The sequence below is a fragment of the Prosopis cineraria genome, unplaced genomic scaffold, assembly GCF_029017545.1.
Source record: "Prosopis cineraria cultivar Desert tree isolate PC_DT_omini unplaced genomic scaffold, ASM2901754v1 PC2, whole genome shotgun sequence".
In the NCBI taxonomy this organism is placed as follows: Eukaryota; Viridiplantae; Streptophyta; class Magnoliopsida; order Fabales; family Fabaceae; genus Prosopis; species Prosopis cineraria.
Window position 1 is genome coordinate 31,576,886 of NW_026555333.1, and position 15,406 is coordinate 31,592,291.

Genomic DNA, 15,406 nt, shown 5'->3' on the forward strand with positions numbered 1-15,406 from the left:
AACCAGTATAGATCTTGTGTGTCTTATCTTCTTCCTTCATACTAAAGCATTTCACTCTTCAAGCTTTTTGAAAATCTTTAAGTGTCACTTAATTCACCCCCTCTTAGGTGCCAGCCTATCCTGCATGCATTTCATCCTGGCTTGCCATTCCACCTTTCAATCTTATCAACATATCAACCAACCAACACAAAATATCAACTCAATATCTAAATCATAATCAATCTACTAATTACTAATTTACCCCTAATTAGCAACTAGTTTTCCTAGATTGAAATTTGGGATGTTACAAAAATCTAGGTTGCTTATTAAAATTGGATCTTGTTGTCAACACTAGCAAATAAACTAACTTCCTAGCACAGTCTAGCATAACATTGTTAGCTGCTAGCCAATCCATGCCTACAATCACATCAATCCCTTTTATGGGAACACAGATCAAATCTATCAAAGATACTCAATCCTTAAACACAATTTCTACTCTCTGACAAGCTTTGGTGGTAATATTCGAAGATCCTGAAGGAGTAGTCACTTTAATCAACATGGGTAACTCTTTCAACTCTAATCCCAATCTATATACACTTTCTTCTAAAATAAAAGAATGTGTAGTCTTGGAGTCAAATAATGCTTCTATCTTATTACCACAGATAGAGATTATATCTTTAATTAGGTTTAAAGATGCTCTAGCCTCTTCTTGTATCATGATAAAGAATCATCCCAGAATAGTTGATTGTTACTCTATTCTGCCCTCTGGACAATGTCTGGCAATATGGCCCGGCTTATAACACTTGAAACAGGACCAGCACTTACACATATGGAATCTACAACACATGTTGCATTGGGGCAATATACCAATACTCAGTGTAGGAGTTGGTACATTAGAGGCATGCTTTGAAGGTTGCGAAGGCCCAATTCTAATCTTGGCATTCCGATATACTAAACCTTTCTAAACTAACTAAGTTTAAGAACCTCTAGTAAAACTTATTTTCCCTGAAGCTCTAGAACCACTTGAGCTGCAAACAGGCTTCTTTGAAACACCACCTAACAGACTCAGAGAAGATGTAAACTTTCCTATACTATCTCTATTCTTCTCAGCCTCACCCTCCCTACCTCTCTTGTAGCCATTATTAGCTTGTGATACATTTCTTCATATGTGGTCATATCTAGCAAAGCAATCTGCTATCGATACTCTGGACGCACCTTTTTCAATAACCTTTCAACTTTCCACCTTGTATCATTATAGTGCTGCAGATATATAGAGTAGATTGATAAAATGCTAAACCTTCTAATGAATTCTTCCTCATCCAAATCCCCTTGCCTGAATGAGAGGAATTCCTCTTCCTTCTCAGTATGAAAAGAAATTGGAAAGTAGTAGTTAAAAGAACACTTTCTTGAAATCCTCCCATGCCAACCTCGCACCATCAGTAGGTCTCACTAAATCCTACCATCTCTTAGCTACTATGATCATCTATATCGTAACCAAGGTCACCTTTTGTTTTGATGTACAAGTCACATCCTTAAAAATAGTCTCAAGGCACTCAATCTACTGCTTAGCCTTACCCTCTTTCATGCTTCTACTAAATGTTAGTGGACTGAATCTCACAAAAGTCGTTTAGGCTTAGTCTATACACGGATCCACAATAACTCCCATTGCTTGTTTATTACCTGAAGCTTGAGATGGCTCATGTCTACTATGAGCTTTCTCTTGTATCGGTCTATCTTGACCTTACCTCTCATTCGCTTGATCTTTGCCTTTTAGCAATTGTAACGCCCTTACTGACATTACTATACCACCTTCCACATAACTACCAATCAAAATAATTAACTTTGAAAACTATGGGATCTCAATATAAAACTTTTGAAAATCTCTTTATAGGAACCATTTACATTATTTAGAATAGTACACAGTGAAAGCATAAGACATAAACACGTCAACTTGCAACTCAGAATAGCCAAATTCACACAAAAAGTAGGCAATGTGTCATGGCTCATGCCACATGCGTTACGGCATATGGTACAAAGACCACAACTGCTCGCTCTATGTCATGTGCTGCGACACTCACACCTGATTTTGCTGTCATACAGCAGTTTCTGGTGTGAATTTTGGATGAATGCCATTTTTGCATCCCATGTCTGATTGGGTTAGTTCAAGCACCTACAAGAAGCTTGTTTCAAAATTTAACCAATGACACTAGTTTTGTTTACATCCGATATCCTGTTTGAAAATTGGACACCTATGTGCATTTTGACCATTTTAAGTCAAAATTTGCCACTTGAGTATCACCAATCAAAACTAAAAATCATTGGCCATTTCTAAGGCCTTAACCACATTCAAATGGATAATATACATTTGATTGACTAATTATATATACAATATTACACACATACACACAATTGGACTCTAAACTGCCCATTACACATCTCTGGACAAAATTCTCATATCTTCATACTCATTCTCATATAGGGCCAAAACTTTCTCATACCTATCATAGTTCTTCTCTACATACACATATACTTATTCACTAGCCCATACTATCATTTTTACTACATTCACACATGAACACACACTATGGGCTTGATTATCAAAACCATAACCACATATACAAACAAGATACTTATGCACAACCATACATATGAAATGATTCTTATGGCAACTTATATATATACATTTAACACTATCCAAACATATTCATTACACCACCTTACAATGGGCTTTTCAGAAAAGTCTGTACTTAGCCCATTTCCTTTTCCCTTTGCTCCACTACTACCAAAACTTGAAAAATGTAATAACCATGGGTGAGATAAAAATCTTAGTAACTACTATAGTTCATTTAATGTCTATTACCATAGATAACCATACCAAAGTAAAAAAACTAGAGTAATGGCAATTTTATATTGAAGTATATAAAAATTTCCTCTTTTTAAAGCATTTCCATGTAAATGCACGCTAGCATGGTCATCTAGCCACTAAACTTCTAATGCTCCCCAACACAAAACCATAGGTTCTACTAGATTAATTGCTCATTAACTCAAGCACACTTTTGGTGATAAAAACACCTGGCTAAAGGTAATCTATCCCACTTATGGACTATGGTTTTCATCATTTCACATACTTGTGATAGAGGCATCATTATCTCCTAACCGCACCCTAACGAGCACAAGGGAGTTGCCAGATTGCCCAGATATCTCATAGTAACAGTCCCAATATATGCTGTACCAGATTTCCTATGGTACCAGCCTATATAATACTACAATAGATGTTCCATAGTGCTAGCCAAACCATATGAATTTTTCACTCTCATCTCTACACGCACGCATCCCCATATATCTTAAGTGAACTCCCACCCCCTATGATCATGCTTTTTTTTACACCATTTATCTCAATTCCACACTTTCATAGTATACATACATACATACATACATACATACATACATATATATATATATATATATATCAAATAAAATCAGAAATCATCAAACTTTCCTTTCACAAATCTAACTCCATGCTAAAATTATTCATCATGCAAGACCATGCATAAAAGCTAATAAAACCACAATTTAACAATTATATCGTTACTTTTACATAGTTATAATAGTTAATAAATATAATAAACTATATCGTTATCTCAACTCTTCTGTTTGATAGAAATGGTTACTTATGTCCACAACCCTATTCGAGCTTCTTTTCGCTATTTACGCGTCACATGCTATTTTTGCTATTTACCCTAGTCCTAAAAACTTGATTAGTGTTTTACAACATTATTAATTCATAGTTCTCTTATTTTGACCAAACCACCTTTCTTGAACACTTAAAATTTCAAAGTTGAAAATGAAAAATGTTACAGTTCTCCCTTCCTTTTAGAAATTTTATCCTCAAAATTCAAAATATCATATAATTACTGACCTATTGGAATAAATGTGGGTACAATTGTCTCATCTTATCTTCGGTTTTCCATGCCGCATCACAAGAAGTCATACCCTTCTTGAAAACCTTAAGGAAATGAATAGTCTTATTTCTTAATTGTCAACCTTTCACATCCACAATCCATTCTAGTTCAATTTGATAGGTCAAATTCTCTTGAAGTTTCACATCTTTTAGCTCAATAACATGAGAAGGATTCGGTTGATACTTTTTGAGCTAACTCACATGAAAAGCATCGTGAATGCCTGATTAATAAGGCAGTAATTGTAAAGTCTTTGGATTCAAACTATAAAGTCCCATTTCAATCCGAGTTTTATGATTTCACATCACCCATCAAAAAATCAAAATTAGAGTAATAGCCCTTTATTTGCCTTCAAATCGTGGGATCTCGACTTCTTAAAACATATATTCAAATAAGAGGACTAGCAGAAGCATAAACACATTCAAAAGACTCAAAATATCACAATTTCTCAACCCTGAAAAAGGGCCATGCATTGTGGCGTGCAACACTTGTGCTGCAATATATGGCACAAAACCACATGCTCTATTTTTGACTGTGTCATACATTGCAGCACGCTTGTCTGAAATTCTGCTATCATTTTGATAGCAAGAATGACAAATTTTTAGCGTGTTCCATTTTCACATCCAATGTCTGATTGAAGTGATTCAAGCGCCCACACGAAGATTACCACATATACTAGCTAATAGAACAAGTTTAGACTTAATCTAACAGTCCAATCTAAAATTAGAAACCTGAGTGCAAAAAGTCACTTTTTCTTTCAAAAACTTACACCCTAAGTGCTCAATTCTCATTCATTATCCCATTAGACTACTTCAGACATTGAACTAAGTCCACAAAGACCATATACAATTGATTAACATTCCACATATCAATTATCACATCAATAGCCCATTCTAGCCTCTCAATGCTACATTACACAATTGTGGTCTTACATGAAGAATACAAATATTCAACACATAATCACAAATGCAACTAGATTTATTCCACTTTTAACCCTCTGACTCTCACATATGGGGCTCCGCCTTACCATATAGTCGAGAACTACAAATGTACTCAACTCTTCCAAATGGGGCTCTACCTCACCATTTGTGTCAAGTTCATACCATTTGTGTTAAGTTCTCCTAAAACAACACAAGTCACATTCAAATCACAATCAACACATGATCATCACATATATATACTAGTAGAACAAGTTACAACAAAACATATACTTCCTTGATTTGCATTTAAGCCTAGACACCCTCGGCATAATGCAACATCATATACATATATACAAGAAAATTCTCATTATAGTTCAACATACAACCACTTATGCATCCTGGTTGGCAACTTAACTCAATAAACAACTTTCTACATTCCTTTTTACTCAAAGGTAGTCATGCCACTACCAACTAAAGCTACTCTTTTCTTTCTTCCTTTCCTGGCCTTCTCACACTCTTTTCACTTGTGTTCAAAAGTAACAAAGTGAGACATATATTCTAGTAACTCATAGGTAACTCCAGTTATCAGTTAGTAAGAAAAATCATAAACAAGCGATAAAGTAATATGTGTAATAATAAAGGTAATAACATATGCATATATAGGAATTTATTCTCATCAATCTCGTTATGCTCATGCAATGCATTCCTGGTTCCCCCTAGTAGAGTAAACTCTATACTTAGACCAAGCCATCCAGTCATAAGGAACGGGGCCTACCATACCACTACTCAGACCAGGTCATTCTCGTATGGGTAGTCTCTTAAGTCAATCGTGGCGGAGTCAAGCTCTATGCCATGGATTATCAGGACTTCCTAGTCTTATACAGAGTAGGACCACGACCCCCTACCTTAGTCTAAGGTAACCTAATAGATCATTCAATATCCTAGGTTCGTCGTGGCGGAGTCGAGCTCTACACTCTGGATCATCAAGATTTCTTCTCCCAGGTTCATCCCAGTAGAGTTAAGTTCTACGCTCTGAATCATTAGGACTTCCTAGACCTCCTCACAGTAGGGCCACGTTTCCCTATACCATAATCCAGGGTATATCTCATAGATGCGATGCATGTCAGTGCACATGTCACTTCTCAAATTCATGTCAATCAATGCTCACACACCCACATATATATACTTTCACAATGTTACTACTCTATTAGTTCACAATACAATGCATGTAGTTATATTAAAATACTTGCAAATAATTTCACAAACAAACAAGTAAAAAGGTTACTTCAGTTATCTTTAACTCTTGCTACTAAGGGTTACCAACCATACTAAGCTCCTAGGGGCGTATATTCTCACGAGCAACTTTACATGTGCTTAATCTACAAAACACAGTACCCCTCAGTCAATTTCTAACACATTTCATGGGCATTGATTTAGCTAAATCAAATCCCTTAACACATAAAATAGCTCAATTAAACCCTTTTTAATTTACTTATTCATTATTCATGATCATTAGCCTTATAGGCTACTCAAACAATCATAACAACCTCCTAACAGATTTATTCATCTAAATTCCCCCTTTTAACCTAAGTTTTAGGCTATTTTGAGCCTAAATACTCAAAGCTCAACCATTTAACTCTATATTAGTTACACAACCTTAGTTTTGTATTCAATATCCTGTTTTAAACTTTTCTCTTAGATTACAATACCTCAGAATCTCATGATTTGATTTCTCAACCTATGAAATCTAATGAAAAAGGACTATATTAAACCTTGGGATTACGCGATACTAACCTAACAAGTTATCAATCAAAGCAGACTCTCAAGCTCTAATTATTGCTTGCCCTAGTAGAGATGGACTCCTCTCTCCCTTCAAACGTGTCTCCAGCTTTCTCCCTTCTAATTTCAAGAGCTAATCATATCAGCTTTAAGTGATTCTTAGATAGTACGTGTAGTGCATGTAGCTTCCACCGCGGCGCATGGCATAGTGAGAAAATTCTTACTTGTGCTCACGTGTTCTATCCTAGACTATCTCTCTATCCTTTAATCATATCATTTCAATACCCAATTAACATAAATTATCAACTCAATACCAAAATCACAATCAATCCCCTAATTATAAATTTACCCCTGATTAGCAACTAGCTCCTAGGATTGAAATTTAGGATGCTATAGTAATGTAATCCAATAGGCCATAAGTCCTAATTTCTCTAAAATATCAAAGGGACTAATAAACTTAGGAGTTAATTTCTTGGCCTTTATTGATCTCTTAATACTAGTCATTGGTGTGACCTTTAAGAACACATGGTCACCTACTAAGAATTCCAATGACCCGCTATGCCTATTCACATAACTCTTTTATAGACTCTAAGCCGTTAACAACTTTTGTATAATCATTTAGATCTTTTGAGTGGTTTAATCCAACAAGTTTAGGTCAATAAACTTCTCGCACTTAATTTCATCTAGCACAGAGGTGAATGACATTTTCTCTCATATAAGGCTTCATATGGAGCCATTCCAATGCTAAAGCAATAATTGTTGTTGTAGGTAAATTTTACCAATGGCAAATGAGTATCCCAACTACCTCGTGATAGGAAATTAGTCGCTTATCCTCAAAATTACACTAAAGCTAACCCTAATGCAATATAGGGCCAACCCTAGGTCATCTCCCAAGGAATGGTTTTAAGTCTAATTAAAAGTTATCTAGTGAAATAAATCAACCAAAGTTTGTAGGAATTTAGTTATCTAGCTAATTATCTAAACTAATTACCTAATATGCAAGTAATTAAAATGCTAGTGAAAGTGAGTGAAATGAACTTCCCTTTTCACAATAATGGAACCCTAGAGATTAGTTGATTTTGGACTCATTATCTTCTCATGATTAGGCTAAGTTTAGCTTCCCTTTCCTCTTGACTAAAGCTGTCATGACTTAAGAAAATTATCCTAAGCCAATTAACCTAATTAGCTAACCTCCCTAGGTCTTAGATTAAAGTCCCTAGTTCAATTAACCAATTGGTGAAGACATTAGCCAAGTGATTCACTCAAAATCCTCTCTCAACAGCCATGGTCAAACACATAAATTGAGCAACCACAAGATTATGTCAAGCTACTCAACAACACAAGCATTAACACCACAAGATTATGCAATATTAACACAAGAAATTCACTAATTGAAAAACACAAGAGTATGTGCCAAACAAAGAGTGGCAAAATTCAGTCATGGCTGTCCAAGGAAGAAATTAAATGAAACAATCCTCTCTCTTTACATCAACATCAAATTCAAATTAGAATTTATAAGCTAAGATGATTAAACCCTAGATTAAGGAATCTAACCATCTAGTAAAAAGAGAAGAGGATAGGAAACAAAAGAACTTAGCCAATTTGAAGCTCAAGACTCATCCTCCATCTTCATCTCTCTAGGATTCCACAAAGAAACTTAGCCAATCTTCATCTTCAAGAACCCTAGTGATTGCTTGTGAAGGCCAAACTCCATAGCTCTTGAATGATGGAAATGAGCTTCAATCCTTGTGAAAATGGAAGGGATGGAACGAAAATGAAGAGAGGAGAAGAATGGTATGAGTTTTGTGGAGGTTTGGTGGCTGAAAATGGAGGTTAGGATGCTGGAAAATGAAGAACAAAAGAGAGAAAATGAAGAACACTATGAACAAGAGAGAGAGAATGTGGAAGATGAATGAGATATGTGTTGGATCCCATTTAGGACTTAAAATGGCGTGCTCCTTGGTGTCTCCCATCAGCTGAAGCTTAATTAAAATAAGGAAAAAGAAATTAAAATGTAAATGGGAGCCTTGTCACACTTGCAAGGTGGCAACTTCCTATTGGTTTGTAGATGATTCCAATGTGTGCCTAATTTCCCATGTGTCATTCACATCATTTTAGCTGATCTAATCCCTCAAAATAATCATAATTCATGTGCAAACCATCAGCCATTGTCCTCAAGGAGTGTTGACCTCAATTGCCCAATTGATGCACAAGTCACATGCCACCTATGTCACATAAATCACATAATTCAATTAAATAGCATATGATATAATAAAATCTAATTCATGTCCAGAATTAAATTCATATTTAGAAGGGGGAATTTATTAAATTAACCAAGTTTTAGGCTGCACAAAATTATATAAAAATTTTCACACAAAGGCAAACCAAAAACTAGGACAAACTAAGACACTTAAGAAAGTGTTGACTTTTTTATTTAATTACTCCCAAACTAAAATGAATTTTAAAAATATAATTTCACCATTCATCAACTGGACATAAAATGAACTTTGTCAATTTTTCTTGTACATTTTCTCAAAAGTTCATTTTTTTGGACCAAAATGCCCCTAGTGCACTGATCTTAGAAACTTAGGCAAAGTTCCAAATCTAATGCAATGTGTGCACTTGAAGGTGATAAATAATTAATAAAATGGTCCTAATTGACAAATAAAAGTGGGTAACAAATGTGTTCTATCACCCCGCAACACCAATACATAGGCTCATAACATATCTTTTAATTTTTAAATAGTCCTTTTAGTTTGGCCGTCCGTCTGTGGATGATAGGTCATGTTAAACCTCAGTCTAGTTCCCGTCACTCTCTGTAATGCTCTTTAAAAGTTCAATGTGAACCTCAAATCATAGTTAGAGACAATATCTTTTAGTACCCTATGAAGTCTCATGATCTCATTCATAAAGACCTCAATGAATAAGTCATCTTCACTACCAAACTAACTTGGTCAAATGATCCATAATCACCCATATTGCATCATAACTTGATTGGGTTCTAAGCAAACTAGTGATAAAAAATCCACAAATATGCTATCCCATTTCTACTTAGGAATCTCATGTGGTTATAATGTTATATAGGGAGGCGTAGCAGAAGATTAAAATTTTAAAATTCCTATCCTGATATACACTGAATGAACTCATTTAAGTCAAGGAGGATAGAAGAGTTACCTTTTAATTCTTCAAACTTGATGTATGTTCTCTTCAAGAGTTTAGATCTCAAGAGCTAACAATGTAGATCTATGGAAAGAAATGACAAGCAATAATGGAACAATGGAATTAAATGAGCTAGGCAACTTTTATTTTTTTTCTTTCTTTTGTTTTTTTCCCTTCTTTTCTTCTTCTTTATGTTCCTTTTTCAAGCAACTTTGTTGCTTTTTTGTCATTTTTTTTTTCAAATCTTTCTTTTCTTTTCTTTCTTCCTTTTGGTTGCCCCTAACTCTTTAAAAAAATAATGAAAATAGTGGATATAATGGTGTAACAATGGAGGATAAAAAGTATTAGATAGAAAAATAACAATAGACATCTACTCACTTGATCTAGGACATACAATGCATATTCAAAAGATATAAAAGTGTAACATGCATCCTTTAGGAAAAAAGGGTGAATGTTTATTTTTGAAAGAATCAAACTAAAATCTCAAAGTGGCTAACAAATGATATTCAATAATAATAAGTTAGCTTTTTAGCTCTTAGCTATTCTTTTATAAATTCCATCTTTCATCTCCTATCAAGCAAGTACAAGACATGTGGCCACAATTAAGATGTGAAACAAATTCTAGAGGGTAACATCACTAAGAAATTAATCACACATGAGTATTTAGCTTCTTCCATGAAAGGGTAGTGTGACACTCTAATCCATTAATTCAAGGTAAAAGAATATCCACTTCACACCTATTCAATCCTAAAAACTACCACATTTTAAGCATCAAAATATCCATTCAAAGAGCTAGGTCATTAAGTAACTTCACACAAAACAAAACAAAGCACAAAATGTTTATAAAATTTTCAAATACTTTTTTTTCAAAACCAAACAAGACAAAATAAAAATGTTTATTTCTCTCCCCCATAACTAAATCATGCATTGTCCTCAATGTATGTATAGACTAATAACGGAACAAGATGAAATCAATATGAATGCATAACAAAAGTATGGTGCAGAATTTTTTTTCAACTAAAATACAAAACAAAGAAACCAAATAAAGCAAATAAACGCTAATTTTCCTACTAGATTTATCTCCCCCACACTTGAACTATAACCAATGATCAAATAGATTAAATAAAGTAAGTTAAAAGCTTAAGGTTAGAGAGAAACAAGCTTAGTTTAAATCTCCACAAGCTCTTAAAGCTGAAATTTTCATCTTTGAGGAGTAGCATAAAGCTACTCATTGTACTCTTCTTTCCAAGCATCTTGGGTGGAGGTTCAGGATCAATTTATAATAGCTCTAAGATGTATGGTGTGGATTGTTCTTTTTCATCATGTAAGCTCTTGGTCTCTTCCATTATCTTGATGGTCAAAGGTACTACAAGTGTAGAATTTTCCTCCAATAGTTTGGGAACATTATGGACATCAAATCGAGTTGAGAAGATTCTTTAAAATTGGTCCCTTTTTTATTTGTACCTATATCACAAGATAAAATATCCTTCTCATACCCATGAAGCTCAAGTATAGTAGATATTTTATTATCACCAAGTAATTCATAAGAAGATATGTTACCATCATTCAAGTACTTATCAATTTCCAAACAATTTTGACATCTATAATCATTTAGACAAGTACAAGGAGATATGGAAGTATGAGAGTATAAATCAATACTAGACAAAAAGGTAATATCATCACTGAATTCTTCAATCATGACATCAACATCACTCAATTTACCTTTACCTTTTGCCAAGTCATTTCCTTGAACTTCAATTCCCTCATCATGCCTTAAGTCCTCTAAACTCTCTTCTTCTTGTGACTTGTCCTCAATTCCATGTAAGCCTTAAACATTAGCCTCTTTTACTTCATGATTGGCCTTAGATTTCTCATGCTCTTCTTCCACAATTGGCACAGTTTCAAAAGGAATAGGTGTAAAATTTTGATTCAAGTTTACAGCCTCTTCAAGTTGAGCAAGTTCCTCCTTAAAATCAAGAGGTGGTTTGTGTTGGAAATTATGCCCTAAGGCTAATCATTGTACTATGCACATTGTTATTTAATGAATTTCTCTTTTATTATCATATCAATTACATGTTCAATATGATAATTGTATCCTTGGACAAACTATATTGATTGTCCTAAATGTCCTTGGTTGATCATTTATGAGGGATCATAGATGAAACAAGCCTAACATGACTTTGATTAATTATAGAGATACAAATCAAAGTCATAGGCATATAAAAGAGTATAAAGTGCTGAACCGACTCGCTATAAGAAAGCTGCATGGTACAAGTCAAAAGCTTATCTCCTATGTAATTATATCATTAGGCCCTTTGACTTGAGATCATCATGAATTCCTACATGATGACCGCTAAACTTTGACCTAATCAAAAGTCACCTTTAACCGGGTGATCATAAAGGCTATAATTGAGTTTAGTGATATTCATGCAAAGGAATATGAGTGGTCAAGATGGAATTTATCCCTCACATTAAGTGAGCGATATTACTGGGCCCCTCGATGAGTAAGAATGAAAAAAATATATGGCCATACTATAATGGAAAAGGTTTTTCTATTACTACAGTCAGTCCACTTAGAGATTGAGAAAGTAACGGTTAGGTAAAGGAGAATAACAATTCCATGTCTCACATTTGATCAAAATATCGCGTGACAAAAGGGATGTGATACGGTTGCATGATAGGTTACATTGGATTATCGATCCCCATGTGAATTGGGTAGTTGTAATGTCTTGCTAGAGGCTACTTGTGACTTGTGGGCTAATAACATAATTAGCCTACTGCCAATTTCATATAGGCCTATAGGGTCGCACACGATAATAGCCCAACTCAAGTTATAATGTCTAAATTCATTGAATATGGAATATGTTTATATTCAATAAATGAAATATATGGTAAATGAATTTTATATATATATTTGAATATTTATTTGATATATATATATATATATTTATATGAAATATAAAATTTGAAATATAATTATATATATATTTGTGTGTGTGTATCTGATATATATATATATGTATATGTATATATATATGTATATGTATATGTATATGATATATAAAATTAAATATATATAATATAATATACATATGTGATATATATTATATTATGTTATGTTATGTTATGTTATGTTAGTTTTAAATTTAATTTTCTATGATAGATTAAATTTAATAACTAGCATGATATGAGAGAATATCATGTCAGTTTTATAATTTAAATTTATAAGATAAATTTAAATTAAATATGAGAGATAAATTTAATTAAATTTTCATAGACTCTTTAAGTGGAAGACAAAAACCCTTATCCATATACAATATATATAGGACATGGACATCCTTTATAGAATAAGAGAGAGTTAGAAAAATTCTGATGACAAAAACACTTTGAGAGCCATGGAGTACCCTATAGAAAGGAAAACAAACATTCCAAAAAGAACAGACGCTGGGAGTGCTAGCATGCTATTCGGGTTAAAGAGCTATTCGGGTGGATACTGGTAAAGGGAGCAAATCTACGTCATCAGCTCCTAAGATCCAAACTCTTATAGAAAATGTATGCCAAGTTTGAACAATTAAAAGGTAACTTTTCTATCCATCTTGACATAAATGAGTTCGTTTGGTCCATATTAGGATAGGGACTTTAAAATTTTAATCATCCACTACACCTCCCTATCCAACAGTTCGGCCACTATATCTTGTTCACCTATAAAAGAAGGTAAACAACTTTTTCAAGCACATCATGGGTAGAAGAAACAAGTGTATGTGCACTGTCAACAACATCACAAGAAGGAATTGAAATTTTAGGTAAACAAGATATATCATCCCTTCTATCAACATCCATCTCATTTTTCTATATTCAAGCTAAAACACTTTCAATGATATTTGAATTTAAATAAAGAGAGTTATCATGTGAAGTCAAAGTGGTTTTCTCCTATGGATATATTTTTTCACAATATAGTTCATGATCAAATACCTAAGGTGATTCAACTATAATTTCTTCATCTATGTCATCATCATTCAAATCATTACGCTCATCATTAGATAAAGTAGGAAACAAAGAAGAATCCACTTCATTAGGATTAGGAGAAATTACCTATTGAACAAAGGTTGGATTGATTCCTTCTCTTTTGGAAATTAAGTAGGTTGAAGTGTATTTATATTTTCAATAACTTCACGGGCAACTTTTTATTGGGAATTGTGCCCTAAGGCTAATCATTGTACTATGCATATTGTTATTTAATGAATTTCTATTTTGTTATCATAATTTGCATGCTTACCTCTACACAGCTATACTAGTTAATAAGCATAACAAACTATATGATTACCTTAACCCTTCTATTTTCAAGAAAGGTTACCCATGATACAATTTCCTTACTCAAGTTCCTTTTGCTCAATTCACATGTTACACACAATAATCTACACAATATTAGCACATAGAGCCAATTACCACACTAATTGAAAGTACTAATTACATCAGTTAAACATGTAGATGTTACCAATTACCCTTCCTAAATCCATTTCCACCTTTCTAAACCCATTTACCATTGATTGTAAACCTTAACATACTATTTCTAAAATTTATCCATTTTCTCTTACTTAATTTGACTAATTTGAGCCTACAACTCCAAAGCTTTATCGTTAATGTCCAAACTAGTCATAAAGTCTTGGGTTAATTTTAAAGAGTCTTTTTATTATGATATGGTAAGAAAATAAGCCCTTAAAACTTTCGCATTCAATTTCTCATCAACTTAAACTAAGAGAAATTAGTGCATAGTTGAGGTTAAGGTAGTATGAGACTTACTTGATAAGTAATGGCTCAGAAAAACTTCCCAGATTACTGAAAATCCTTGCCTTAATAGAGACTCCCATTCTCTTGCTCTCCTTTATGCCTTTCTGTCCTTCTATTTTGATTTCACAAGCTGCCATGCACATACTTATCCTTTTTTTGCTCCATGCACGATGGCATACATAGCATGTGCTGGGGTGCATGGCACAATAAGGAAAATCCTCACCACGCTCACATGCTTCACTTTACAATTCCATTCTCCTACTCAAATCTACTTATTTAACATCCCAGATAATTAAAATATTACTCCACCCCTCAATCGTAATCATACATTAATTTACTAATTCACCTCCATTTAGTAATTAATTCTAGAATTAGGAATTCATGATGGTACACTTAGCTTATTGCTATAGAAAGAGAATTACTCCAATTGAGTTGTTAGATCATTTAATATATCATGAACTTGATCAAAATTATACACGCTAGATAAGGCATGGGGAGACAAATGATATATTTGATAAATGGGTGTATACCACTAGGTCTTTTGACAGAAAAGATGCATGTGATGATGTTGACAGTAATGTGTGTGAAATTGATCGTCTTGATGAAATGCTAAATGCAATGGAGGATTATCTTCGTGATTGTCCTTAAATGTTTGAATGATTGATAAGTGATTCAAAGAAACCATTATATCTTGGTTGTATTAAATACATTAGATTATCAACAATTCTAATAGTGTAAAATTTGAAAGTATCCTATAGATGAACTAATAAAAGTTTCACTCTATTGCTTGATTCTTTGAAAGATATGTTCCTGGTTGGTAAT